Genomic DNA, 25,481 nt, shown 5'->3' with positions numbered 1-25,481 from the left:
CGTTATCTGGAAACCCCAGGTCCTGAGCATTCTGGATAACAGGTCCCATACCTGTACCTGCAGGATTTCTATAACACACACAATGCCTGAAACAACCTGAGGCTCACTGCCCCTTACGCTCCCTTCAGTTTGATTTATCCCTGCTTTGTAAAAGATTCTGTAATTCAAAGCTCATTTGTAATAACAGAAGGTCTCAGTGACAATAAACAGGCATTATTATTAGAAATGGATAAAAAGCAATACATGTATGAGGTATTCCTTCTCATACATCATGTCAAGTATTAAATATGGAATTATAATGAAATAGTAAGGCAAGACATTAAATAAATAAAATGTGAATATGCTCTGCATAAACAATATCATCGATTGAAATTCAACATATATTTAATAGAAAAACTGCAGTGTGGACGGGAGCAGTATTGTCTTAAGGTCCCCATAGACGCAAAGATTTTTCTTTGGTGAACGACCGGTTTTAGTGCAATCCAACCAATCCGTCAAATTATTGTGAGGTTAGTGGGAATCGAACGGTCGTACAGCTTACGATTTTTCGTCCGTCATCTGTCAGAAATGGATCGGCCGGGGTTAAAAAAAATTTCATTGGTCACAGTGAAATCTATCTATGTTTGCAGGGCCAAGCAGGCAGTGACCCTCAGTTTTCCTGGCTTCAACTAGACAATATTGCTTGAAATGGTCTTTTTAGTTGATGGACAAATTGTACATTTAAACGATCGTTTCAAGATAATCTTGGTCTCACGAAAAGATCTTTTAAAAATCTTTACATCTATGGCCAGCTTTATATATCCCTTCTAGCTGATAATAGTTTTCCACGATAGGGGTGAAATTGTTTTTCAAGTCCTTAAAAAAACCCAGCACTCATTTATGGATAAGAGTTAGAAGCACACAAAAGAGAATGGCCAAGCTTACTATATGTTATAAATATATACATATACGTTAGGATCAGGGTTATCTGGGGTTTGGAACATTCTGCCCATCCATCTCTGCAGGAAGGTTTGACAGTAAAGACCTTAGTTCAGGCAGAGCACTGTGGCAGCTCACCCACAGAAATGAATCGCCGCATGTGATTAGCGACAGCGTTTTTTCATTTTAGCCTGCGCAGAGTGAGGGAAGGCATTTGGGGAGATTGTTCGCCGCAAAGACGAGGCGATTAGAAGCCAGGCAACCAAATCTCCCCAAAACGCCCAGTGTGGCCTTACCCTTAGGGTAAGGACACACTGGACGATTTGTCGCCAACATTTTAAAAAAGTAAATCGCGGCGACAAGATGATCGTCTTTTTTGAACAGACGATTCACAGCGACTATTGGCACAGAGCGATTTGTATCCCATTACTCTGTGCGGTACGTGCTCCACCCAAACCGGAAACGGTTTGTGCTTCCCGCTGTAACCTGGCGTCTTTACGTTCTTGCGTCATTGCGTTCGCATTGTAATTTGAATACAATTGCTGCTACTTATCTGTATGTGTGTGCGTGTCTAGGAGATTTCAGTGCTTTTCTAAGTACATGCTATTTCTGATAAATCGCTCGGAAAAGGGTCTCAGTGCGTTTTGGAGCTACAGGCGATTCACAAACGCGCTGTGTGCACAGGAGCTGGCGTCTTTCATTTGGTTTTGTTCAGAGACAAAACGAGCGATATGTCGCCGCGATTTGCTTTTTAAAAACGTTGGCGACAAATCGTCCAGTGTGTCCTTACCCTTAGACTCAGGTGGTATCAAAAAAAATCTTTTTACTGATTAAAAAACAATTTGGCAATTACAGCAATGTTTACAAAAAAATCCAGCATACATTTACAGATATTTTTTTGTGAACATTGCTGTAATTACCAAATTGTTTTTTTTAATGTTTTTTGAAGGTTTTGAAGGTGCAATCCAAGGCAGACTGGTCACAGAAGTAAAGTGTGAGTCCAACCCTGTACACAGGCAAAGGCTTCTGTGCTATTTCTTCTAGATAACAAAATAATCTATTGCTTTTAGTCTTCCAAATTAGATGGGGAACCATGTTATTCACAGCCAGATCACTGGATACAGCCTATGCAAAGTAAACTCAAAGCAATGAATCGTCATACATCTTTTCATATCTTTTGCTTGAACTTGTCTAGACAGGACTTTTATTGCATTTTGTATCAGTGCCGAGTAAATCATTACAAGAGAATCCAACTTCCGGAACACAAGCTGGCGAGCAAAGTCCTACAGTCGTTATTTGTTTCGAAGGTTTAACTGCGCTCGTTCATCTGTGGAAATCTATTGAAAATTATTTTATTCCAGTTATTCCAATAATGAACAGCAATTGTTTTATCTCGGGTCTGCTAGATGCTCTCTCAATTTCCTAAAAGCAATTCACTCTACCTGGTGTGTCTTTGCTTGTCTGTTTCGTGGGGAAGAAGTGAATCACTTTGCTTTGTTAGTCGCTTAAACCTTGCACATCCCTCCTGCAGCAGCTGAATATAGATTTTACCAATAGAACACTTTCCTCCCAGTTTATATGCTGTAGGCTGCCGAGCACCTGCACTCTTCATTAAAGAAAGATTGCTGCAACATTCTCGCTTAAGGGAGTCAGTCTGAAACTGTGAGACTTGCTGCAATAGCTTCCCTACCATTGTTCTGAACTCTAATTATGTCACTGTCCTAAATCATTTTTATTGGGTTGCATTAAAGGATTAGCAACATCAAAATGTCAAAGAGCTCTGGAAGCATTTTAATAGTGTCAATACAAGTCACCATTTTTGCACAGCCTCACCTGTGATTGCGTTAGTAAATGAGCCCTTGTGTGTTTGCTTCACAAGCACAAGGTTGCCATATAGGCATGGGGCATCCATTCAAACTTTAATTGAGCTGTACGGCACTTTTATATAGCAGAAAAGAAATAAGCTGTGCAGAATGGTTTTAGTTTTAAGGCCTAAGGCACATGGGGATTCTATTTGGATTCCAACGGCTAACGGTAGACAATGCTGTGTATGCTATTAGCCTTAAAGGGGTGGTTCACCTTTAAGTCAACATTTAGTATGTTGTAGAACGGCTAATTCTAAGTGGCTTTTCACTTTGTCTTCAGGTTTCTAAATGACTTGCCTTCTTCTGACTCGCGCCAGCGTTCAAATGAGGGGGGGGGGGGTTAATGACCCCCCATTTATAAAAAACAAATGCTCTGTAAGGCATCACATTAATTGTTATTGCTACTTTTTATTACTCATATTTCTATGCAGGCTCTCTCCTATTAATATTCCAGTCTCTTATTCGAATCAGTGCATGGTTGCTAGGGTTATTTGAACCTCAGCAACCACATTGCTAAAATTGCAAACTGGAGAGCTGCTGAATAATAAGCTAAATAACGCCGAAACCTCAAATAATAAAAAATTAAAACCAGTTGCAAATTGTATCAGAATATGACTCTGTACATCATACTAAAAGGTAGTTTAAAGGTGAACAGCCCCTTTAAGCTGATCATTCACTAACCAATACATGTATGCTGGCCAAGCAATCCTTACCAACAGTATAAACATAAATATATCTATGGATATCAGTCAGCTTGGTGATCAGACACTAAGGGGCAGATTTATCAAAGGTCGAGGTGAATTTTCAAATGAAAAATATTTTTTGTGTACTTCGACTAGGGAATTAGAATATCGAAATTTATCATGTACCGTCTCTTTAAAAATTCGACTTCGACCATTCGCCATCTAAAACCTGCCGAATTGCTGTTTTAGCCTATGGGGAATCTCCTAGAACACACTTGGAGTCAATTGGTGGACTTTGAAAAATCAAAGTTTTTTTTGGGAAAAACTTTGAATTGAATTTGATCAAATTATTAACATTATTATTAACATGTATTATTAACAAATGCGCTATTCCTTCAGTTCGTACAATTCAAATTCGCCTGAATACGGACCTATTCGATAGAAAACAGACCTATTCAACCCAAAAAAATCTTCAACTTCATTTCTGTTGTTCTTTTTGAATTCGAATTTCGAAGTTTTTTCAATTCGAAATTCGACCCTTCATAAATATGCCCCTAAGCACCAAGTTGGTCAGTGCATGTGGTCTTTACAAAGGAAGACAAAGAGGATCAAATGTCATTTGTAACTATCAAAGAGCTGCAGAATGAAAACAATTCTCATATAGAAGAGGATATTTCCTGCAAAGAAAGAGTTTCTTTCTGAGCACTATAATAAGCTTAATGTCATTTACAGCAATCCTTTTCCTGGAAAGTTGCAGCAGGGAACTGCTGTAAAATGCTTTAAATTATAGTCTCCATTAAGCAGCAAAAATAAGGCACACGGGTGAAATTATCATGAGAAAACACTTCAGTATGTAATAACCACGACTACTTCAAGGGGGGAAAAAAAAACTCACCAAAACTCACCATATATCCCATTATCTAAAAAAGTCACCCAACGTGCAAGAGAAGCAAAGATTTGTAGCATCCCACAGTGGTATTTGACTCAGTAGTAGTCACTGCAACTTTGACATTTCAGCACTTTATAATTAGGTTTATCTTAATCTCGTGACAACGGTATTAATAGAATACAGAGGGGATGAGCGCTATAAAACATAGCAGGAGTGGAGCAGGAGGCTGCAACGACTAGACTCGTATCCAGCAGCAACTTACTTGCAGCAACTTTTTGAAAATGTTTCTTTTAAATGTCTGTGTGTCAGTTTTATTGTAGAGCTTTTAAGGCAGCGGTTGCAAAACCACAAGCAAGCAAGGCTACACCGAGACAGCTGTGTCAACGTTTGAGCAATGCAATAGGGGTGAAAAAGAAAGTGAAAAAAGGATTTAGAATTCCTACTTTACATACAGTTACTGAAGGAATATATTATACAACTTACTATAAAATGTCCTGTGTAAGGAGACACAATACTTGCAGATCAGCACAAGAAATTGCTTCTGTTGCAAGTAGCTAGCAAAGTGTTACTAAAATAATAAAGTTAAATGTTGCCAGTCTTATGCCTTTTGCTGATATTTCAATGTCTTCGTTTTGGGGCTATCCACAAATGATCTGGTAAATGACCAGCAATCCTGATTTTTGTTCATACAACCAGAGTACTGACCTAAATCATTCAACTATCCTAGAACACTCCAGACAACTTCTAGTTCTTCCAACATACAAAATAAAAATAATCACTGCACTTACTCTCGTCTGTTAAAAGGGGTTGATCACCTTTAAATAAGGTTTTAGTTTGATGCAGAGAGGGATATTCCGAGACAATTTGCAATTGGTTTTCATGTTTTATTAGTTGTGCTTTTTGAGTTATTTAGCTTTCTGTTCAGCTGCTCTTCAGTTTGAAGTTACCCTAGCAACCATGCATTGATTTGAATAAGAGACTGGATGATAGGGAAGCGTCTGAATAGAAAGACAAGTAATACAAAGTAGCAATAATATTAAATGTGGTGCCTTAGGGCGCTTCGAATGTGGAGATACGAGGAGATTTAGTCGTCCGGCGACAAATCGCCTTTTCTTCTTTTCTCCCCGAACTGCCTTCCTGTCAGCTAGAATCGAAATCGCCAGCGGGATGGCATTCGGTGCTCTTCATTTTCCGAAGTCGTCTGAAGTTTCCTCGTGAGGCAAATTCCGGCGGCTTCGGAAAATGAAGAGCTCTGAGTGCCATCCCGTCGGCAATTTCGATTCTAGCCGGCTGGAAGGCAGTTCGGGGAGATTAATTGTCTGAAGAAGAGGCGATTTGTCGCCGGGCGACTAAACATCACCAGAATCTCCATTTGTGTCTCTGCCCTTTCAGAGCATTTATTTTTAGATGGGGTGAATGACCCCCATTTGAATGCTGGAAAGGGTCAGTAGAAGGCAAATCATTCAAAACTATAAAACCAAAAGAAATAAGGCCAATTGCAAATTTGCTTAGAATGAATACATTAAAGGTGATTCGCCCCTTTAATGTATTCATATGACTGCAAAATACATCCAATATAGCCACTGGGGTTGATTTACAAAGACTGTGTGTCTATGATCATCAGAATAGGTCTCAAACCTGCCTAATCTGCTTACAAAGCCCGATTACTGCAGGCAAAACGCGAGTCAGGTGCATTTTAAGAATGGTTAGGCAGGGTGGCGGAATGAGACTATTAATATAGGTTAATCTCTACCTATGGAACCGGGAGGGGTGCTCTGTGGGTAAAGGGGTTGGCAATCGATGGAGCATGAATGGGTAGAGCTCGTCAATGCTATTATAACTAATTGTTTGCGCCTTTAATGCAGGAATGCAATTCAGCCAGACAGGCTTAATACTTGCTTATATTTATATAGTGCTTAAGTTACCTATCCTTGTCCACACAACCGGGAGGGGTGCAATGCGGATGAAGGGGTGGTTGATGAATGGCATATTGAAGGGGTATCCTTAGGCGGGTCTGAGACCCATTCTGATGATCATAGACTGCCTACCCCATACCTTCAGCCTTTCCGTCTCCCTGTTCCTTCCCTCATTTTAATGTTTTTCCTGGATTCTCCTTTTAAATCTATTTAGTAAAAGTTATGTTTTAAGTTGGTTTACCGAGTGATCGGATTATGGGATGGGGAGGTGCAACTTTAAGGGTCAGTTCTTTTCCTTCCCTCACATATGACTTATATTTCAGACCCTGCACACCATCCACTGCCTCTCCAATTGATGGACGGTGCTCCCTAATCTATACTTTCCTTCTGTTTTAAAAAAACAACAGTAAATATAGTGACCATACATCCAAAAACAGTAGTAAATCAGACAAACTAGAGGCCCCATCCACACAAAGGTTAGTGTGGATGGACTGACTCACCTTTGGGAAAGATATCAGAGCCCTTGTCCCTGCAGATCTAAACAGGCTAATATCTATTATACTGTCCTTATAAAAAAAAAAAAACACAGTCCCAAACAGAGAAAAAAAGTAATTGAAAAAAGCCTTAAATTCTGTTGAACAATCTGAAAACAACTGAACTGAAAAAAGTGTTGGAAGGTGAACAACCCCTTTAAGGAACTGGTACCAAAGAGAACAAAGCCATAAATGTATTTGTAAGTGCCCTTATATGTATCTACTTTTCATTTTCCATTAGAAAGTAATAGATAAAGTTCAAGGGCTTAGCTTACTGTGTTGCAAGCACATGCCTTCTATATACATTTATACCTGTACGTACATGTGACTGGGTGCTGCCATATTGCTAACCTCAACTGACACAATCCTTACAGACAAAGACCACTGGGGGTAAAAAAAAACCCAAAAAAACAGTGTTTGCTGGTGTTACAGAAGATGCCTGTGCCGCAGCAACTCAGTTACTATTCAATTATTAAAGCAGAAATGCATCCCCTGTCCGCCTGAAATCAAATCATATCATTTCTAGTATGTGTGATTTTCTAGGACAGCCTGCAACTAGTTTCCTTTCCTAAGGTTTAACCACCCAGTATGATATTTAACCTACTAGCAACAATGCCCTGGTTTGAATGGCAGACTGACAGATGAATAGAAATCATGAATACTTTAGTGATCAGACTGTTGGTATGATAAAGTTCCTTCTTACGGTCTCATTCAGCTCAAAGAGCTAAACTCTGCACCTGAATGTGAGAGCACTACCAAAAAAAAAAAAAGATCACTGGGGCAAATATGATATGATACAGTTGCTAATACTCCAGAGATGCTACTAAGAAATGTATCAACTAATGTAGCAAATTAAAACATTTCAACCTGAAATGTAACTGTTCAACCTGTGACCTGAATTACTGAGCTGCCAAACTGAAACACCTAAGACGAACATTAAACTTTGAATTTAGATTTTGGAAAAATGGTAAAATTCAACAAAAAAAGTATTTGGAAGGTGAATAACCTCTCACTATGGCAGTGGGGTTCAGATTAAAGTTGTGTGGCCGTTGTATGGGAAATCTTTATGAGCTTCAGGGCTCACAATTGGCTTCTGATCAGCAGAAGTATCGCCACAGAACAAACACGCAAGTCCAAAAATCCCTTTGATGCCACAGCTGTTGCAAAACTATAACTCCAAACATCCTGTCACCAACAAACATATGGCATATAAAATATCTGATACTTAAGTGGAGCTCATTGGCACCCCATGGGTGCATGTTTAATACCACTGTAGATCTGCAAGGAGATTGTATGTTCATCCTGGGTCTGTGTGAGGTTTCTCCTTAAACTCAAAACAAAAGAAAAAACAAACAAACAAAAAAAATAAAGATACAGGCCACATACTTGCCTCCTCGTGATATCTACCATAATGCATGTCTGTGTGCTAGGGGTTTAGACTGTAAGCTCTGCTAGGGCAGGGATTTATATTTTGTTGGTATATAAAGCGGAATGGCATAAAAGAAAGCCTTTCAGCAATCTAAGAGCACCAACATAAATCTACTCTACAGATGTCACTGCTAAAAAGGGAAAGTCAGTTTTGCAATAATAAACTGGCACTATGTTGACATAATGCTTAGTGATATTTAAATTCACTAGAAAATATGTTGTGAATGGAGATTACTAACTCAAATAGATCAATTTACATATCAAGGAAGATTTTAGCCGCCGGCGAAGGCCCGGCTCATTACGTTACAAATCACAAGAGAAGTTTTGCACAGCTATTACTAAAGCGAGCCTTGCTAATGCCCAATCACCCAACAGTTTGTCCTTCAGACAGAGAGGGGTATACATACTTAATGTATTAAAACACAATAACATGCTTAGCTTGGGAGAGAAAGAAGGAAAGCCATAGAAATACAACAAATAATAGTGACTAAAGAACAAAGCATTCCATAAACTCTGTTCAGCAGGTAACGGATGCACAACGACTTCTTCCAGCACACAGGAGATTTATGCTCTGCTTCACTCGCTTTGTAGCTTACAACCAGAGACTGGAGCATACAATTAACCGAGAATTAAAGTTGTGGCAGATGTATGGATAGCAGGCCCGTGGCCTCAAGCATACATCTAAAAAATCCAGCAAGACTTACTGATTGCACTGAATGTAAATCCAGTTTGCATACATTTCTTAAAACCACTGCTGATTTTTCTAATTAATCTGATAACCTAAAGGTCCACATAGACGCAAAGACGTATCTTTGGAGAATGACTGTTTTTAGCGAAATCCTACCAATCCGTCAAATTACTATGAAGTTAGTGGGAATCGAACGATCATACATCTTACGATTTTTCGTCCATCTGTCAGAAAATTAATCGGCCAGGTTAAACATTTTTTATCTGTCCCAGTGCAATCCATCTATGTTTGCAGGGCCAAGCAGGCAGCTACCCTCAGTTTTCCTATCAATATCGCCTGAAATGGTCTTTTTTTAGTTGATGGACACATCGTACATTTAAACAGTCGTTTTGAGATAATCGTGGTCTCACGATAACGATTGGATCTTTTAAAGATCTTTACATCTTTGGCCAGCTTTAGGAACAAAGTGGATTCTGACTGCCCGGGTGCTGTCAGGAAGACCTATGGATAAGAAAATACCCTATCCCATTCTCCAGAACACGAAACAACCTGTTCTTTTGCACGCTGTAGTTTGTCGAGAACACAGTCTTCTGCCTTCCAAAGTGACACTGCATTAAAGGGGTTGTTCACCTTCCAAGCACTTTTTTCAGTTCCGTTGGTTTCAGATAGTTCACCAAAAATAAAGACTTTTTCCAATTACTTTCTATTTTCTATTTGTGACCGGTTTTCTAATATTGAAGTGTAAAGTGCTATTTTTCATCTTCTAAAGTAGCTTTGGGAGGGGGGGGGTCACCGACCCAGTAACCTGTTCTAACTTGATACATTTGTTATCTTTGTCCCTGAGCAGAATCTCTGGGTTTCTTTACAGGCAGCTGTTATAGAATTGATACAATAGTTGCTAATACTCCAGAGACACTTTTGAGAAATGTATCAACTAAATGTTGCAAAATTGTAACAGTTTAGTTTCTGCACCAGAATTACTGAGCTGCCAGACTCAAACACCGGAGACAGGGACATTAAAATTTAAACTTACGATTTTGGAAAAACTTAAAAAAAAATAAAAAATGTCAAGTAATTGAAAACAACTTTATTTCTGGGGAACAATCTGAAAACAACTCAACTGAAAAAAGTGTTTGAAAGGTGAACAATCCCTTTAAGGCTAATAGCACACGGGGCTGGGGATCCACTTTTCTCCGTCTGCATTTTGTACACAGGCGTAGAAAAGCCGATCCGCTCTCATCAGCTTCTGTGTGAAATAATGAAAAAAAGTCCCGGATTGAATCCACAAAACTCACTAAGTACTGGAAGAGGCCCGATGCGCCGCCTTCAGCCTTCAGCTAGGAGAGTGGATCAAACTGTATTAATGTAGAGCAGAGCAGTCTTCCCAAACAGACATGTATGTATCGGCACTTACAGAACTGTGGGGGCCTGTACTCAAACAGGAGTGGATTTCAGTGCAAAAAATCTTTTTTTTGCAGTTCAACCTCAAAATCTGATCCTTGCGTCTTGTACGCAGCTGGAGAAGAGCCCTGTGTGCCATTAGCCTAAAGGCACCACAGTGTGCCATAATTGCTGTGCATTTTACATCCAAGAGGTAAAGCCATCAAAAATTCTGTTTGTGCTTGAAAAGCATGAATAAGGATGTCCTACAAAGCAGTGCTTTATAGAGAATACACATCATTGATTGAGTCTCTACAGATTTTTTGGAGATAGTGCCCTGCCTGGATTCCAACTTAGGACCCCGGTGCTGCATGGCTGCAGTGCTTATTTACCAACCTGTGCCATCAGCAGTGCTATTCTCATACTTTCCATTAAAGTGGGTGTGAGTAGAGCCAGCCAGTGCCACCAACATTGTTTGTTCTTTTCACACTTTGCAACAAAGTGAACGTGAGCGGTGCTACACCTCCCTGCTGGATCCATCAGACACACTATATGATTATAGAAGGCTGGAAGTAAATACTAAGCCTTTCTAAAATGAATTATCTGTGTAGAACAGGAAATGTAATATGAAAGTATCGCACTTGTGTGCTGTCTGGAGACTAATAATCGGAATCCTGTTTGTTACCTGCCCAAAATAAACGACAAGCTAACCACATTACATGCAGCAGGCAGCAAGGGATTAGCAGTGCAACACAATACACTTTAGATCATAAAAAAAACAACAACGAAAGACAAAAGACTCTATTACAATGGCAGTTCGATACACTGAAGGGTACACAGCGAAGGTTACGTTTCAGGAAGTATATTTTTTTGCCAGCCCCATCTTACTCTCTAGTTTATGTGCATGCTCAATCATTACCATGGGAGTTCACTCATTAACTTTTTAATTCCACCTTAGCAAAAAAAAAAAAAAAACAACTATTCACATCTCCAGAAATCAGCGAATGTGCCGGGGCAATCATTACGCCTGGCTGATGCTTTTTTTACGCCTATAATCTCAGGTTACAATTAGGCATGAAGTTATTTCCTTCGTTACAAGAAAGGGTTAGTGTGCACACTCTGCAGGTCAATGCATTGCAGTTTCCCCAGCAGCAAAAAGGTGATTAATCCGTTTGGAGCTGAATAAATGAGCCACTTAACGTACTCTTGAATTGTCATTTGTAATTTCAGCCCCAGATATGATTTTCCATATCGCCAGCATTGAGGGCAACAGATAAAGAGGATGGTGGTTGGATGCTTCACCGCTTATGCATGCCACTCTCCCACTGCCAAAGGCCTAAACCTGTTCAACCTTAGGGTATTTGAGGCACAAAAACAACATTTTAAGTTTTTATTTGCCTTTTAAAATATGAATGGTGAAATACAAAGCCTGAAACGGATACTGAGAAGTCACAAAGAGCTTCTTCATAAGTGACCATTGCCAAACACTGCCATTCTTCCCACTCACACAAGCAGGACAGTGACCCAGTCCAGTAGTGGGAACCCATACATACTGCTTGGGGTTAGGAAGGATCTTGGCCCATGATCCTTCCTAACCCCAAGCAGTATGGATGGGTTCCCACTACTGGACTGGGTCACTGCCCTGCTTGTGTGAGTGGGTTGCCACCTGGCCTGGTCGGTAAAAATGATGGTTGATCCCAATGTTATTAATAGGGAAAAAAAGATAAATATATATATTTTTTTTCCAGAAAAGGTGGCAACCCTAATCATGACAGATATTACTCCTGAGATACCCCGGCTTGGCCTCTATGTAAGAGGCAGGAGATTTCCAACAAGTCTTAAGGCCACAATCCTCCTTTGCCCCGGGGATTAAGCAACACAAAGCTGCGCGGCAGCATTAAACGTTAGAATGAAAGGCACAGTGCAGGCAGCTGAGCAGAGGAATGTCCAGCCAAGTCCCGCCAGCTTCTCCATTAACTACAACTCCCAGCAGCGTCAGCCGACTGGGGATGTTGGAAGTTGTAGTTCAATGACGGCTGAAAGGATCCAGGTTGGGCATCCTCAAATTAGACATATATATGTAAATGATACACACCGACACGCATTTATACACAGAACCAGATCATGGCCCATGGAATATACATCTGCCTTTGAATGTATGGCTCTATAACATGTTTGTCTTTCAACAGTATGCATTAGAAAAAAAAAATAACCTCTACTATATAGAGTAGTATGAGATAACCTAATTATAAACTACAATGCCAGTGATATAGGCCATTCCTCCACCTTCCCATGTCCCTGCCATTCTATGTGCTACAATAATCAGTACACGGGACACACACACACACACATGAGATTATGTATAGTATGTAGCACATACACACAGCAGCAGCATATGTATCTATGCATTATCTGTGTTGGGTTTCCTGTGCTCACAGACAGGTGTGTGTAGATATATATATATATATATATATAATGTACAGACAGACAGATACACATATATACACATGCACAAAGCAGACAGGAGAGATTACACTGTATTTCTTGGCACTGCTGTGTATAAAGTGTGTATGAGACTGTATATATGTATAGACATACACAGTAACTATAGACAGCAGCCCAGAGATATTAATAGACACACACACAGACACACAGATACACACACAGGAGTATCCTGCAGCTGCTCCCCACAGTACAGAGCAACACGGCGCTCAAACCTGCGGCCCTTCGGATATAGAGAAACTATAACTCCCAGCCCAAGGAAAAGCTGGGCAATTGTAGTCCATGGACACCTGACGGGCGGCAGGTTATACCCCCCCACCCCAACAGTGACTTACGGTGTCGGCCAATGGCTAAGAAAGCCCGGACTTACTGCCGTGTATGTGTCTGTGTCCTTCCTTGTGGCCAGATATGTCCCCTGCAGCATACAAATATGAAGAGGCAAATAACTCCCGGTCCTTTCCTGCCGCTCCCGAGAGGCCACTCTGCCCCGAGCTGCTAGTAACTCCGGCTCCTGTCACAGGCCGCCGCTCACTCCCTTCACTCCCCCCTCCTCTGTGTCCGCTGGTCCAGTCCTACCCTCTCTGCTTGGTTCACTCCGCCCCAGAACACAGAAGGCCGCGCCTCCATTCCTGCGTTTTCCAATCAACAGCATTTTGAGAATCCTCCAATCACGACAAGGAGGCGAGGTCAGATAAGCTTTGTGGTCTCAGCACGCGATTACTCTCCTCCTGGTTGCCGGAGAAGAAGCTTTGACTTTTTCTTTAATGGCATCGGGAGTTGTGGTAGAATGGCAGTGCCAGTGAGAGACCCTCAGGACTGAGATCCAGTGCGCTTATAGATTAGAGCACGGGTCAGTGTCGGACTGGGACACCTGGGGCCCACCAAAAACCCTTAGAGCAGGGCTCGCTCCAGGGGGCAGATTTACTAAGCTCGAGTGAAGAATTCAAAAATTTGAATTTCAAAGTATTTTTTTGGGTACTTTGACCATCGAATTGGTCAAATTCGATCGAATTTGATTGAATCAAATGATTCGAACGATTCGAAGTAAAAATCGTTAGACTATTCGACCATTCGATAGTCGAAGTACTGTCTCTTTAAAAAATACTTCGACTTCATACTTCGCCACTTTAAACCTACAGAGGTTCAATGTTAGCCTATGGGGACCTTCCACAAGTTTTTTGTGGTCGAATAATAATCCTTCGATTCGACTGATTTTATCGTTCAATCGAACGATTTTTATTCAATCGTTCGATCAAAGTATTTGCGGTAAATCTTTCGAATTCGATATTCGAATTCATAGGATTTTGATAAATCTGCCCCTAAGTATTGTTTTCTTCCTCTCCTCACTCAACCGCTATTCTCTTAGTATCTTTCTTTACATACTATAATATATATATACTATTATTCCATCTATAATATATACTATTATTACATTTATTTAGTCTCTATATTCTCATAAAAATAGGAAATGGGCATGAAATAAGCCAAATGTTTAGCAGCATGAGGGGCCACTGACACCTGGCCCCACCGTGATTTTTCCTGGTATCCCTGTGGGCCAGTCCAACACTGGCAGGGGTTCCCAAACTTTTTTTTTACTCATGAGCCTCATTCAAATGTAAAAAAAGTTGGGGAGCAACACAAGCATGAAGAAAGTCCCAAGGGATGCCAAATAAGGTCTGTGATTGGCTATTTAGTCATGAATATGGAAGCACAGCTGACTGGCACTCAAAACAGATCCACAAGACCAAAAGAATTCAGTTAAAAAATAATTTTATTTGTAGAAAAATTAAAAGTATATTAGCATCTCCATCTACCCTACACGTTTCGCACCCCTCAGGGCACTTAGTCATGGGCTCTGATGTCAGCAACATATATACATAAAGCAACCAATCAGATTGCTTACATGAAGCGCTACTTGAGAGTACACCTGGTTTTTATGTAATTTAGGGTCTGGTCACACAGGCAGATTAGGGGATATTAGTCGCCAGGCGACAAATCTCTTCTTCGTTCGACTAATCTCCCAGATCTGCCTTCCGCCGGCTAAAATGTAAATCGCCTGGGGGCAGGCACATGGAGTGTTTCATTTTCCGAAGTCGCCCGTAATTGCCTCACGAGGAAACTTCAGGCAACTTCGGAAAACGTTTACATTTTAGTCAGCGGAAGGCAGATTAGGGAGATTAGTTGCCTCGAAGAAGAGGAGATCTCCCCAAATCTGCCGATGTGGCCAGACCCTAAAGGTGCCTCCGAACGTGGAATTCAAAAATAAGCACCCACTTTGAGCAACATACAAGGGATTGGTGAGCAACATGTTGCTCGTGAGTCACTGGCTGGGGATCACTGGATTAGAGTATTCAGATTAACGTATACGTGGATGATGTTCACAACCGAACGGGCACCGCGACCATAGTTTGCACTTTGTCTAAGGGTTTGGTCGACAGATTTTAATTAATAATTAAAATAATCGCAGATTTGATTCGTAGCGATTTTGCTCTGCTAGTGTCCATTGAAACACAGACGCAGAGCAGCGAGAAATTTACAAATTATTTCAATGAATATGTGGGAGTTGCCAAACTAAATAAAGTAGCCTTACAGAGTATTTGTTTATTAGATAGGGTTGGTGACCCCCCCCCATTTGAAAGCTGGAAAGAATCAGCAGAAAAAGGAAAATAATTAAAAAAAAACTATAAAAAAAGAAATAATGAAGACCAATTAAAAAGTTGCTTAGAATTGGCTATTCTATAACATACTAAAAGTTCATTTAAAGGCGAACCACTCCCTTTTTTTCCCAGATAAGGGGTCTTTCTTTCTGTAATTTGAACCTCCATATCTTAAGTCTGATAAAAAAAATCATTTAAACATTAAACCCAATTGGATTGTTTTGTCTCAGATAAGGATTAATTATTTCTTAGTTGGGATCAAGTTAGGTTCTGTTTTATTATTACAAAGAAAAAGGAAATATTTTTTTTAAAATTTGAATTATTTGATTAAAATGGAGTCTATGGGAGATGGCCATTTCGTAATTCCGAGTTGGGTGTCTGCAAAACAGATCCTATACCTGTAGTATAAAGCACCAGTATATTCTTCAGCGCTGTATTATACGTGGTGGAGAAGACAAACAGAATGACAGACAGAAACAAAAGCTTTACAAATGATGGACAAGTGTACAGTCAGACATGAGGTCAGATGGCCCTGCCCGTGAGAGCCTTTAATATTCATGAATTCATGATATGAGCTGAGGGAATTATGCAGTTGCTCGTGCAATCTTCATCCAGACAGTCTACTTCTCCGTATGTATATTTTAAAAGGAGGGCAGCAGCAATCATACATTATGCAGTCATTAGGCACATTTTATTGCATTTAATGCAGGTGGTCAATAATCCTTAACTCACAACTGGACATTCTTACTTTCATTATAATGCTTGAAAGGTGAGTAGTGATGAGTGAATCTGTCCCGTTTTGCTTGGACAAAAATATATGTTGGCTGAAATGGCTGAAAACTTCACAAAATGCATTGAAGTCAATGAGCATTTTTAGATGTGGGTTTTTGTCAAAGGAGCCTATTTATTATACTGTGTAAAATGAAGTTTGCTTAAAAAAGATAAATAAAAACTGTGTAAGGTGAATGGTGAATTTATCAAGGTGTGTTTCATTTTGTGCAGTGTGAAGCTAAGGGATTATCTTTGTATGAGTATAGGACTCTTAGGTCGTAGTACTGTACATATATTTAGCATATACAGGCTGGACAAAATAATAAAAATACCACATGGAAATGGACTCTTTACTTTACTAAGGGTCGAAGTGAATTTTTGGATTCAAAAACTTCGATTTTCAAGTAATCGAATAGGTCAAAATTTGATTTGAATACTTCACAAATTCGATCTTTTGAAAATCTTCGACTTCGACACATCGACACTTCGCCACCTTAAACCTACCGAATTGCTATTTAGCCTATGGGGGACCTCCTAGAACCTTGGCTAAGTTTTTAGAAGCCAAATTTTTTTTTTGTACGATCCTTTGAATCGTTCGATTTGAAGGATTAAATCGTTCGATCAAACGATTTTTACTTCACTCGAAAACGACCTTTTTCGATAGAAAAAATACTTCCACTATCGAAGTCTCACATTCGATGGTTGAATTTCGTAGTTTTTTAACTTCGAAATTCAACCCTTAGTAATCCTAATCCTAATATAACTAAATCATAGTTATAAAGGCGATGCCGGTGGGTCATGCTTGGTTGATTGACATACAAAAGTACATATCATCCATAAGAAGCCTAACATCAGTTGAATCTGTGACAACAACAACATAAAGCAAATTATTGGCACCTGAATTGCACACGAATTATTTATGTGCCACAAAAGCTAAAAAAAACAGTAGCTGCAAGTTGAAACTCACAGGAATTGACTTAAAAGGTCAGTCACTAAACCCTACAAGGCCATGGCCTCAAAAAACTCCAAATTGACCACAGAATTGAATCAGCACCTCTGTGACTCAGCTTTGGAAAAAGCTACATTGCGAGGTTTACAAAGCTGAATTTATGGCAATGCTTCTATTCGGAAAACACATCTATTCAAGGCCAGTGCACAAAGATATATAAGGTGGTCTAAGGCTCTCAAAACCTGGATCCTTGAGTAATATAAGAAAGTAATATGGTCTGATAAGTTGTCTTTCACCATTTTTCTACTTCCAGACATGTTTATGTTGGAGAAAAGCTGAAGGATGCCATCAACAAAATAATGTCTGCTGCCAACTTTTAAACATGGCGAAGGATCAGCAATTGTATGGGATGTTGTCTTGGGAATCATTAAGTTCAAAATGTAATTATAAAGTTTTGGGGTATAGCTTTATAGTAAGGAGGGAGTGGCTAATACAAGGTAGGCAGACCGGGGGGAGACACTGCACTGTGGTGTGTTTTTGAATGTATTAACATGGATTTTTGCTGTGGATAAAATGCACAAATAAATGTTTTAAGTGAGAAGCTGTGCATGTCTCTAATTTATATAGAATCATTGATAGGGTTGCCACCCGGCCGGTATTTTACCGGCCTAGCCGGTAAAACACCTGCCAAGGCCGGGGCCGGTATTACAAATTTACCGGCAATGTAGCTGCCGGTAAATTTGTAATACCCTTAAAAAGACCCCCTCGGCCCGCCCCCAATCCCCTGTAAACGTACCTTTTCCTTCGGTTCTTTTCCTGGCTGTGCCGTGGCCCCGCCCTTTTGCGGCACAGCCTGCCCCTTTGATGTCACACCACGCCCCTTTTTGTACCCGCCATTGAATTAGCTACTTCGACCAAGACTTCGACTGCGAACGATTCGAACTAAAAAACGTTCGACTATTCGACCATTCGACCATTTGACTACCTACTTTGCCACCTAAAACCTACCGAGCACCAAAGTTAGCCTATGGGTACCTTCCCTATAAGCTTTCTAAGCAATTTCTGATCGAAGGAAAATTGTTTGATTAATGGATTAAAATACTTTGAATCGTTCGATTCAAAGGATTTAATCGTTCGATCGGACGATTTTTCCTTCGTCTGTTCGATCAAAGTAAATGCAGTAAATCCTTCGAATTCGATATTCGAAGTCGAAGGTTTTTACTTCAATGGTCGAATATCGAGGGTTAATTAACCCTCGATATTCGACCCTTAGTAAATGTGCCCCTAAATCTCCCTGAATCGACTAAATCTCCCTGAAACGCCAGGTGTCCCCTTAACCTTAAAGGAGAACTAAAGTCTAAAATAGAATAATGGTAGAAATGCTGTATTTTGTACACTAACCATAAACATGTACTTACCAGAAGCCTAATTAAACAAATGATTTATGCTTTCAAAGTTGGCCACAGGGGGTCACCATCTTGTAACTTTGTTAAATATCTTTGCAAGACCAAGACTATGCACATGCTCAGTGGGGTCTGGGCTGCTGTTGGGAGGTTAAGCTTAGGGATCGTCATAAATTATCAAAACAGCACAAGTCAAATAATATCTGCCAGAAGCCTATTCAGCAAAACTGATTAATAATCAGAAAGTGCAGTCTGCACTGGGTCCTGTGTTGTCATGTAATCTAATGTGGATTTTATAGTTTTTGCATTGTTTAATACAAACTTTTTCCAACTCTGCAGAACCATGGCTGCAGCAAAATAATCCTTCAAATAGAATCCCAATTTATCTGTTTAAATCTGGCTCCATGATCTTTGTCCCTGCCACTGGCGTTGGAAACATTAGGGGATATAAAGGCAAAAATAAAATCCAATACAAATCTCTACACAGTCGCTGACTGCTCTACAGGGAAGCAAAGCTACTTGAGTTCTGCACGGTTGGGAGGTAAGGTAGGGGGGTTGCCCCTGCTGATCGTAAGTAGGATTGTTTCCCTGCAGAGTAGTTAGGGACCTGATCTGAAGTTTCCTATCCAAAGCAGTCAGAGCAAGTAAATGAAGGGAGAATTTCACCGCATACAGTCAGGTTTCTTATAAAAACAGTACACATTTATTAATTAAATTATATTGGAGATAGGTTTCTTTTTCATTAAAGTAAAAGTGGGATTTTATTTTTTTGCCTTTACATGACGTTTAAGTGCCTGCTATGCATTCCCCAGGCTGGCTCAACATCTCCATGATTAATGAAAGTTGTTTTGCATGTTTGGGGCTGGATTTAGTTGTCCTTTAATTATTCTTGACCTGCTAATTAGTGATCTGCAGACCGGCCTGAATCCTGCGGGTGGGTTCGGTCCCGCCAGCTTGAGCGCTTCTCTTGCTCTCCCCACCCTCAACCTATCACTGCCGGCTTCCGGTGCCTAAATTTATAGATTTACGCCCGCCCCTTTTTTGATGTCACCCGGCTGACCGGGTTCGGGTTGGGAGAGGTTAGGATCGGAAACGGGTCGAGAATTTCTTCTAATTCCTAATGAAAGCTTTAGAGAAAATAAAATACTTTCTGCTTGTACATTGGATATATTTTAGCTTTAGGATACGTGGTGCCAGTGACCTTGAACTGACTCATGGGTCTTTTTAGAACAGACACAGAGTGGCACAATAGACTCACACATTGATTTAGATATTTCCCTTTAAGTGAGGACATTATATGTCCTGCTGTATCAGTGAGCAGCAGCCAGTTCTTGCAATGATAAATCAAAGATAAATGGGAGCCATTTCTGCACTGGAGCAAACCCATATCAATCTGCTAAATGTTTAAACTGACCTCGATGATAGCTGAGCTGGACTGCTTGCAAATGTCAAAGAGAACATAGAGAGTGCTTAAATAGTAATATCCTTTTTTTGGATTCCTTTATTACATTTTTAGGGATGTATAGCACGCAAGCCTTTCACTCTGATGCTGAATTGTCAGTGTCTTCCTATTCTTCCCCCTGTGAAGATGCAGTATGAACACATGCTCATGGTTCTAAGCTGGACGCAAGACAAGACATGGAAAATGCAGGAGCTGAACAAGTCTCTTGTTATGATTATTGTATAGCTACAAACACTTGTGTAAATTGGAAGTTTTGTAGAACATATTACACAGAAACAGAAAAGAGTGCAAAAATGTTAAATACAGGTATGGAATATGTTATCCAGAATGCACGGGACCTGGGGTATTCCCGATAAGGGATCTTTCCATAATTTGGATCAACATACTTTAAGTCAGCAAAAAAATCCTTTAAACATTAAATAAACTCCAATAATGATCAATGCTATCTTAGCTGAGATTGTATTATTAGAGAGAGAAAGGAAATACATTTTAAAAATTGTAATTATTTGTTTAAATTTAAGTCTATGGGAGATGACCTTCCGGCAATAAAACAAATATATCCATCGGTGCTCTTGGGTTTCTATATAATTAAATAATTAATAAATATGGTCCGACTTGGACATTTATAATAGCTAAAAACTGGGTCTTAGACCTCAGACGCTATTCTTTATAAATCAGATGTTGAAATTAGGGATCCACCAAATCGACTATTTTGGATTCGGCCAAACCCCTGAATGCTTTGCTAAAGATTCGGCTGAATACTGAACCGAATCCGAATCCTAATTGCTTATGCCAATTAGGGATGGGAAGGGAAAAACATTTTTAACTTCCTTGTTTTATGACAAAAAGTCACGTGCTTTCCCTCCCCGCCCAATTTGCATATGTAAATTAGGACTCGGTTCGGCCTGGCAGAAGGATTCGGGCGAATCCGAATCCTGCTGGAAAAGGCTGAATCCTGGCCGAATCCCGAATTGGATTCCGTGCATCCCTAATTGAAATAAAGATCGTTGTTATTTTTTACCAGTGATCTGCAAGTGAGCGTTTCTTAAAAAAGTCCCAGAGTACGCTGCTAGAATGATTGGTGTGTATGGGAGATGAGCTTTCTGGATAATGGGTTTCCGCATAACTGATCCCATACCTGTACAAAGAGAGTACAGTGAGTCCTAGAATAGAAACAATATATAGGGTGTGGGTGAAAAGAGCATTCTGGGTAATAACTGAAATAGGTACAGGTATGGGATACAGGGACGATATGCGAGGGGACGAGTGTAGTATAGACTCCATTTTAATCAAATAATTCACTTATTAAAATGATTTTCTGTTTCTCTGTAATAATAAATCAGTACCTTGTATCTGATCCCAGCTAAGATATAATTAACCCTTATTGAAGCCAAAACCAGCCAATTGGGTTTAATTAATGTTTAAATGATTTTTAGTAGACTTGAGATAGTCTGGATCAAGCTGAAGGTCAGGTAACAGTATGTAATAGAGTTATAGTGAGTATCTGAGTGCGAACAAAGTGTAATATCTGACTACAGATTGCAGACAGATTGAAATTGGTGACTTTATGAGGAAAATAATGGCAGGCATTATATAATAAATATAGGGATATGTTAGAGAGAGAATGGCTCAGTTTGTCAGGAAGAGGGTGCAAAGTATGAAGAGGAGAGGTGCAAAAACAAAGAGATGATCATCAGCATGACACTGACAATAAGGTGCAAAGGAAATTGAAGAGGCTGAAGTGGATGTTATGAAAAGGGAGATGTGAAGACTTTCTTGTTGGATGAGCGACTGCTGACATTAAAGAAATTACAGCTGAGGTATTGCACTTTATTGAATAGCGAATGTACAAGAGGTAATTTATTTAACAGGTGCCACAAATTAATAATTCAGAAAGTTATTTCAGAAAGTTGGGGATCTGAAATCTGAAATTTGTTTGACTCTTCAGTGCTGGCCTACAATCTGATAATAAATGCCATGGATATATGTCTGGTGACATAATCAGTTCGATGTTGTCCTGCTCTTCCCACATACTGTATTAGGAAAATCTAAGAAATCGGAAGACTAGCATTTCTATGACTTTAGACTGTTGAGAAGTGTCTGGAATGCCTTATGTATTAGGAAATACTTAAAGGAGAAGGAAAGGAAAAAACTAAGTAAGCCTTATCAGAAAGGTCCATCTAAATATACCAGTAAACCCCCAAAGTAATGTTGCTCTGAGTCCCCTGTCAAAAGAAACACAGCATTTCTTTCCTTCTATTGTGTACACATGGGCTTCTGTATCAGACTCCCTGCCTTCAGCTTAAACCTCATTGCCCTGGGCAAGAGCATGCTCAGTTTGTTCCTGTCCCCCCCCCTCCCTTCTCTACTGTAATCTGAGCCCAGAGCAGGGAGAGACTCAGGCAGGAAGTGATGTCACACCAGGTTAATACTGCAGCTCCTATACTAAACAAACAGAGAGCTTCTAGAGCTTTTTACTCAGGTATGGTAAAACATTCTACAGAATAAATATAGCATTCTAGCTTGCATTATTGCAGCTAATCTATTGGCAATACAATGCCTCCATAGCTTTCCTTCTCCTTTAAATAATAAAGAGATCATATATTCTACAGTGGGTGAGATGTGGGTAGACTGTTATGCTATGGTAATGCTATTATTAATAATGGAGGATTTACGGTATACGCTACTTGTGCTGCATTAAATAGTTTTCACATGAAGTTTGATTGTAACAGGGTTTGATCAGCCGAATTTAATTCAAATTCTGTGTGTGACTGTGTTCAGTATCCTGCCCCACACAATTTTTGTCCCATTTTCTTTCATTCGCTCTACTACTGCCCAGCACATTCATAGAATTGTTTTCAAAGAGCATGAAAGTGAGATCAAAAGACTTTTAGAAAGTCACTACCACAGGCATAAAACATTCCTAGGATGCACTGCATTAATGACTACCACCTCGCCTCAGCATTAGCACCTTTTTTTTCCAGCTACCACCCAGCTAATACAATGCAATCATTTTCAATTAAAATTACATTACATCCTCAGAAATATTTTAGATAATCCCACTTTGATATTAAATCATAGCAGATGATGAAATGAATGAAAATCACCCTGGATCTGCCATTCTACATTGATATATGGGGGCAGATTTACTAAAGGGCGAAGTGGCTATTTCTAGCGAATTTTCTCGAGAAATCCCATCTGCAGAGACATCGCCAATTCACTAACAGGCGTAGATGACAATTTGCTAGTGAAAGAGAGTTCTTAGCATTCGTTCGCACTCTATCGCCAGGCGACTTTTCGCTCTATTGAATGGTCGTTGCTCCGCAAATTCACTAAATTCTGGATTTTACTGAATGTTACCTCTTTCACCAGAGTTTACTTCTCCACCTCAGACCAGACAAACTGCTGAAACTAAGCTACAGCTTCCTCAATCTGATGTCAGTGAAATCATATCTTGTACCCTGGAAAGTCATAAAAAGTGTAAAAAACGCAGACGACTTTTCTATTTTTAAAGCGGGATTGCCATTAAAAGTCCGAACTATAAAAGATTTTCATGTGAGCATTTTTTCTAACACATTTGATGGGCCTGCCACATATATTTTAGGGTGGGCTCATGTCTAGGGCATTAGAGGAGCTTTTATGTCTTTATTAAGCTCCCTTGGACATTTGTAATAAAAAGTGGCTTCAAGCATTTTCACCAACATCTCTAAAAAAGACGTGCATACGACTTTTATGCTCCTCCGACGCATCCTCGCATTTTAGTGCATTAGTGTAGTGGTAACGAATTTGCACCTGCCGAAGTTATGCAATGTGTGCGAAGCAGTCGCTGGATACAATTCGCCCTTTAGTGAATCCGCCCCATGGTTTGGCCATCCAGAGCTTTGCACCATCCTCTGAGCTTATTAATATAAATACATACTCAAGCTGCAGTGAACATGTAATAATTCTTTTTCATGAAAAGTTTGTATTTTTTTAGATATGTTTTTGATATACTGTATAAGTATGCATGTGCTTTCTCAGCCTAACTTTTGTCCCTAGTGCAGGCTATTAAACTATGCTTGTTTTTTCATAAACTATGTTTTTCAGAAGTGCATTGCAACTTGCTGGCTCATGCTGGAAATTCACCAGTGAGAGCCAGGGGAAACTCTACAGCATGATTGCAGCCAGAAATAAACATTAGTTTGAGGATCTCACAGACAAACTATTCACTATATACGCACTTGTTAGGAAACTAATAAAAACACTGGCTTTTCATTTGGAGTGGCTGAACTTGATGAACTTTGTCTTTTTTCAACCCGATTTAACTATGTAACTAACTATGTAACTATCCAATCTGATCTCATCAGTGCATTGTATTTAAACATGACTTCTGAGAGTCTAAGGTCTGATTTCTTAGTGTTTGAGATGAAAATGTATTTCAATCTAAGTGAAAAAACTCTCCTGCTATGTATCAAAAAGTTCTCATGTCTCTTGTTTTTTTGACAAAGCAAATTGAGATCTCAAAGCTTTCGTAATCCCTTTAATTAAACAGCACATCATCATTTCAATGGAAATATTTCTATCACTCCTCAAGAGAAAAAGTGAGCATGGCAACTCTCGAGGAGAGCTTGAAGCTGTTGCAACCCAGTTACATACTAAAGAAATCAATAATCTTGTTTCCTTCCCCACCCTAGAAAGGGATCCATGAAAGTGGGCACATCATTATTTCAATGGATATATTGCTATCACTCCTCAACAGCTGTCATAGAAAAAAATGATGAATACTGGCATGAAAAATTTAGAGGGTACTTTTTGATCATTCATCTTAGACATTCAGATGCTAGTCAAAAACATTATGCCTTCAAAAATGCAGACTTTGTAAATTCCTAAATGGCCAAGGCTAAAAACACATTTTCCAGAAAAAAGGAAAATGTCTGCAAAAACCCAAACAAAAACTCATTCTCCAGCCATTTCATGGATCACTTTTATAGGGTGGGCAAATGAAACAAGATTATTGATTTCTTTAGTATGTGACAGGTTGAATTTTCAAATCATCGTAGGCCTTTGAAAATCTGAGATTCCTTTGCTCTCTCGTCTGCTTTGCATGAAATGAACCCATATGGGAAAAGTCCTGCTGAACAGTCAGAATGCTAAACAGGATGTTAAAAATGTTAAAAAATGATTGGTTTATAGGCTAAATTTCAATAGTCTGATTCAAATTATGCCATGCTTTATCACAATATTCAGTGATGTGTAGCGTTTTGGCAAAACTCAAGGAAAAAAGAGATATAAAGAAAAAAGAAAATGACTACTGTAGGAAGAGCATTTCGATCAATGCAACACACAATGCAGCACAAGTATAAATGGGATCCTTTGTCTACTAAAACATAGACCGATATTGGTTTTATTTAGGCCCTATTACATGCATTTATAAACCCACCACCACAAAAAAATTCTT

General features: G+C 39.6%; 1 protein-coding gene across 5 annotated transcripts in view; it reads right to left on the bottom strand.

Moving 5' to 3' along the window:
• dag1.L (dystroglycan 1 L homeolog) overlaps positions 1-25,481 on the bottom strand; it is a 160,888-nt gene that overhangs the window by 30,571 nt on the left and 104,836 nt on the right. For 2 of the 5 annotated variants that reach the window (XM_018256551.2, XM_018256550.2), the window contains exon 1: positions 13,173-13,392. The exons of 1 other annotated variant lie outside the window; for it this stretch is intronic. The gene's annotated coding sequence lies outside the window, so the exon portion shown is untranslated. 5 annotated transcript variants of the gene reach the window in all.

Source organism: Xenopus laevis, chromosome 4L (genome assembly GCF_017654675.1).
Source record: "Xenopus laevis strain J_2021 chromosome 4L, Xenopus_laevis_v10.1, whole genome shotgun sequence".
NCBI classification, from domain to species: Eukaryota; Metazoa; Chordata; class Amphibia; order Anura; family Pipidae; genus Xenopus; species Xenopus laevis.
The sequence above is the reverse complement of the archived record's forward strand: the minus strand, read 5'-3'. Positions and strand labels throughout refer to the sequence as shown.